Source organism: Limulus polyphemus, unplaced genomic scaffold (genome assembly GCF_000517525.1).
Source record: "Limulus polyphemus unplaced genomic scaffold, Limulus_polyphemus-2.1.2 Scaffold104, whole genome shotgun sequence".
NCBI classification, from domain to species: Eukaryota; Metazoa; Arthropoda; class Merostomata; order Xiphosura; family Limulidae; genus Limulus; species Limulus polyphemus.
Genome location: NW_013665714.1, coordinates 782,342 through 788,398, shown reverse-complemented (window position 1 = coordinate 788,398; position 6,057 = coordinate 782,342).

Genomic DNA, 6,057 nt, shown 5'->3' with positions numbered 1-6,057 from the left:
TTAAACTTATATTAAAGTTTTTCTTCATTACCCATCCAAGCCGTTCTCCAACCATTATTATTCATAATCTACTTATTTGAAAAGATAATGCGATAAATAATATTTATGTTTCTATAGCTGAAAATATTTTTTTGAATATCTTCATAAGCCATTTCTACATGTATTATCACAAGTAATATATAAGCCTTTTAATACATTTTAAATAATGTATTTATTGAATATCTTACAATGGAAATGGATTATGTCTAAATGGAAAAATTAGTTTATCTAACAATCATAAGAAATTCACTACTTCAAACATAATGTTTTTTAAAATTTGTATGAGCCGTCGGATTGTATATCCTAACTAAGTAATTATAATGAATTGTCTCTATAGAAACAACGACCATGGCTCTTTGAGAAATAAATGCATTTAAAAAATAAAAACGTCAACCATGTATCTTCTGTTTTATTAGCCATGTTAAAGTTGGCCGAAACATCATAATTAGTTTAAATTTTATGATATCCAGTAAAATAGTAACTCCAAAACGATAAGCTATAAATCATAAGCGTTCGCCCCATTAGTGTGGTAACTGAAATAATAATGACAAATCAGTAGCCGTCTTATTATTAAGTCTGAAAATGTAAAAAAAAAAGTATAAGGTTTAGATAAATCTTGATATCCAAATTATATATAGTAATATGTAACACCCTTAGTGAAGAATGAGCCAAATAAATAATCGTAATAAAACATTTTGCGACAAAATGACAGAAGCCTCAGAGAAGACGAATTACATTGTGAATGTGTCTCCACAACACAGAAAACTAAAGCCATATCTGTCTTTGGATAGACGTGCTTAGACTCCTATTCTAGATTTTCGACATTAACACGAACAGCGTCTGTACCTTTTGTTTTTCGGGCAAACGGATAAAAGGAAATGCGACTAGGGCTTTATATGCCAGTTCCATAAAGAAAGCGTGAACAAAGGCAGCCATTTTGTTTTTATTTCTTTTACTTCTGTCTGAAAATCTCAAGGCATTTTAAAAGGTTTTTCAGTAAAAACAAAATTTATTATTCTTTTTGGTAAGATAGAGCACGTGTATATTTTATAATGATTATTATTGGATGTTATCTTCTTTTACTATTTTCTATTCCCTAAATTAATCTGAAAGTAAGACGTGATTCGTGTAAAAAATAATATGTTCAGCGTTTTACTGTCTTCGACTTAGAAGCATTCATACGTTGTTAAATATCCGATTTACTATTTTCTATTCCCTAAATTAATCTGAAAGTAAGACGTGATTCGTGTAAAACATAATATGTTTTAAGTCGAAGACAGTAAAACGCTGAAGCATTCATACGTTGTTAAATATCCAAGTACTCCAAATAACTTTGCCATAAGTCATAAAATATGTTACATCTTCATATAGTGAGGTCGTGATTTATTGCAGTGAAGTACTGAGTAGAATAGGTTATAAAATATTAAAATATATTATAACATAGTCGTGACTTCTGATTTTATCTTCCTTTTGTAATAGTCGTTTTGTTATAACACACATTCACTATCCTTGCTTTTTTGGAAAATTTTACTAAGAAAAACCTGAACCTATTATAATATGCAAGCAAGAAAAATATTATATTTCTTACACTAATCGATATATCAAACAAATGCGAGATTAATCTAAGGTACATAAATAATACAACACACATTATTTGTGCATACTCATTTAAAATGTTCGATGTTTACATTGGATGTGAATAACTAGTATATCAATTGAAGTACATGGTTTTTCAATTAAATTATTATTATTCTTTTCTTCAGATTTAAAGATCTTTACGATATTTTTTTCATTGGTAAATGTCAATAAATACTTGATAAATATTTGTTCATGGAGAAGGATAGATAGAAAACATATAGAAAGATATTAATAATAAACGGATGAAACTTTATTTGACGATCCACACTATAGTTGTGTTTTTCTCTGGATACTCAGATCGAAAGAAAAGATTAATGTAATTATAGAGTTAAAACAATAGTTAATTTAATAAAACATTATAATTTAAAGTTATTTTGTGATCTCCTTTAGAGAATAAAATATAAAGTTAAATCCTGAAAACGTTGCATCTTACTTTATGTTTACACAATAAATAAGTTTAATCCTGAAAACATTGCATCTTACTTTATGTTTACACAATAAATAAGTTAAATCCTGAAAACATTGCATCTTACTTTATGTTTACACAATAAATAAGTTCAATCCTGAAAACGTTGCATCTTACTTTATGTTTACACAATAAATAAGTTCAATCCTGAAAACGTTGCATCTTACACTATGTTTACACAATAAATAAGTTCAATCCTGAAAACGTTGCATCTTACACTATGTTTACATAATAAATTATTATTAAGTAACTGTTTTAGAAAAATAACCTTTACACAAAAATAGTGTTTCTTACACTCAATATCATAAAACAGTTGTCATGATGATGATAGACTTTTGCAACTATGTTGCCAGTATCTTACTGTACACCTCACAACATATATAATAAACTCACTTTAGAAATGATATTAAATATCAGTTTCGAAAGCAATACTTCATTGATTATCGTAAAGTGTTTCAGATAGTTCGAAACTTTTTAGGATACCAATATCTCCTAATGCAGTTGTAATAGCGAAATATTGAGCTATTAAAGATACATGTTGTAAGTATAGGTCGTTATTTTACAAACCAAAAAATCAACTTGCCCATCTTTTTTTTTAACAAATTGTTAATATGGAGAATGATCTTTATATTTTCTGGATGATACGACTTAACTATCATAGTAATTTATTTTCTATTTCATCGTACATTGTTGCATATTTCACTCTTTATGCTCTAAAGTTTAACATTTAAGTCAAATTATGTCATAGCAACAAAAGCTAATACATCTTACTGAAAAATTCCATTTTAAAATAACCATAAAAGTATCATAGATATATGTGAAGAATGTGATAAAATATATAAGGTTTTTTTGTTGTTGTTTTTAGCAGAAATTCCACCCTCCTAGTAATAGAATCATATCTTACTGATTGCTATAATCAGGGTTCTTCACCTACTATAACTGAAGGTATTTTTGATAAATTAGGTGGTAAATTCTTATGGTAGAAAGTAAATAATCAATATAACAATGCTTTCAATACTAAGATGTAAATAATCAATATAACAATGCTTTCAATACTACAGATGGAAATATTGAAATGAGCTTTACCAACTCAAAAAACATTTTTATGAAAATGTAGTCTGGAAAAAAATAAATCAAACTCTAATACGTTTTGATCAAAATGACAATATTAGCAGTTTCTCTACTGTTTATGTAAATGTAAGTATATTATATAACTTCTCCCCAAGTTAGCGTTATGAAATTGTTTTGTTCCGAAACGATTAATATCAACTTCTGTTTTAATTGCAGCCGTTTAAGTAACGCCTTTAATGGTTTTACTTTTATAAAAAACAAATGCACTTCCAGTGGTTCAACGGTAAGTCTCTGGATTTATAACGCTAAAAGTCGGGTTTCGATACCCGTGGTTGGCATAGGCCAGGCAGCTTTATGATTAACAACAAGCAAATAAATCTATCAAAAATATATAGTTATATGTTTGGTAACAAAACACTTTGTGAGAATGTGTTTTGTGTAAATTTCCGACGAACGAAAATCACGTATTTTAATCAAAGGAAGTCATTACGAAAACAATTTAGAGGTGAAAAGAAGGGAAACATGCTTGCTTTAATAATTCTCAGGTAGTTGTCTTCAGGACAGAAATCCTATAGAAACTACTGACAATTATTTATTTAATCTGAATAACCAATGACTTCTTTCTATGAAGTTTGAACAATACATACATAGTAAATTACGGACAAAACTATAGACAGGAGCATTGATTTTTTTGTTTTTTTTGTTAAGCAAAAAACAATATAATGGGCTATCTGAGCTCTGCCCACCACACCCAAGTTTTAGCGTTATAATCCCCTAGACTTACCATTGAGGCAATGTGGAGGTTCATTCCTCGTAGCCTTTAATAGAATGTGGTCCATTATAAGTTTGTGCTAAAACACAAATAAATATTCTTAACAACTTATTTCAACGAATTGACTTCTTATTTTCGCTATATATGTGTTGCATTTATACTAAATGTTCCTGTACTTTAGTGGAACCCCTTCCACGTCATTAGTCCTAATAATGTACATTAAACTGAGGAAGTTATTACTTGCAAAAGTCCAGAGTTCTCGGTCACACGTAGTTTCTAGGAGAGCCATATAAGTTACTAGACGTTCTCCTTCTTTTAGCTCTCTATATGTCTGTCCATTTATCTGTTTACCTAACTATCTGTTTATATATCTATTAATTTGTATTCATAAATGTTGAATCGAATTGTGAGAAAAACAATGCAAAGCTACAGATTTTTTTCAAAATTTTTGAATACCAGAATGAAACAATAAAAGAAAAGACTTTTTATTTTAATATCATTATGCTAGTAGGAGCAAAATCATGAATGTGTGCTTATGAAACTTATAGTTACATATATCTTGACAGTTTCCAGCTAAGAATTTATAATCTAATGTCATTTACAAAGAAAGCTATATATATATTACATAGTACGTAGCTGATACCAGGCAATTATCACACCTGTCATAGTAGGAGTTTCGCTGCATACTGACTGACGTACCCGTTTAACGCACGGGAAGACCTAGGGGCCCCATGGATGTTACATGGGGGTGGGGTCAGATTCCAGAGCTGATGCCCATATTACTCCTCGAAGGACCTCGGGAAATAACCGGTCGCACGGTTATGAGTGGATGCACAGGGAGATTTTATCAAATAACTGTTTATATAATTGAGAGAAGGGCAGTTCTAAGCATTTTCACCAGCATATCCAGGCTTATGTTTGTATACGTGCGGCACACCAGCATATCCAGCCTTATGTTTGTATACGTGCGGCATACCCGCATATCCAGACTTATGTTTGTACACGTGCGACATGGTGATGTCTATGTTTAATGTAGCCTAAAACCTTATAAGCCACAAGTTTAATATGCTTTTCCCCTTTGTTCTCAGGGGTAGATGTGTGTTATTATGAACAATCAACAGAACTATGGCGCTTGTATATACGTAACGACCACTTAAGTTTTATATCGTAATTTTCTTCATTTAAGGACTAATGTTATACATTTTTCTACGGTCTCTGGGTTCAGTGCTTAGTTCCACTAAATCACCATAAAAGTATTTTTTGATGTGCAGCATAGCCCACTTAATTCACTCTTCACTGCAACATATGGAGTTTACAAAGAGTGAAAATTGGTATTGTTGCACTCCTTGCTATACATCTACCTTTGCACAATAAAAACCCACACACTGATGATGTGGAAATAAAAAAGTTTCCGCGGCCAGTTTATCTGTTAAGTTTATACTTGGAAAGTGTTCAATCCCTGATAATCAGAATATGTATGTAGTTGTACTTTATGACTTGAACATTTTCTCTTACATAATTAATATACACAATGTACAATGTTTTATTGATTTCAAACATTTCTTATACAAGTATATTTCACTAAATAAAAAACCATTTCAATTATTGTTTGTTGGAAAACACAAACCTACATAATGGGCTATTTGTGCTGTGCCCATCATGGGTATCGAAAGCAGGTTTTCAGCACTACAAGCCCAAAGACTTACCACTGACTCACTGGGGAAACCTAAATTATTGTATTTTACGTATGTTTGGTTCTTACTGTTAGTTGTTTAAAAAAATTCGGGGAGAATTACACAGTAATTATCTGTTTATAACTGTCCTTAAGTTTGAACTGCTAGATTATAGGAAATGCAGATGGCCAACCGCCATTTTTCTCTGACCAAACACTGTGATATGGTGCATGTTACTTATTACATTTTCCAAAGGTGTTAAATATGTATTGCAAAACTCACGCCTATTCTCTAAAGTTCTAGAAAATTCAGATGACATAGCAATACAAAGCTACACAAGCGTTTACGTACACACATATATTGTTGATTTTTTACGTACACACATATATTGTTGATTT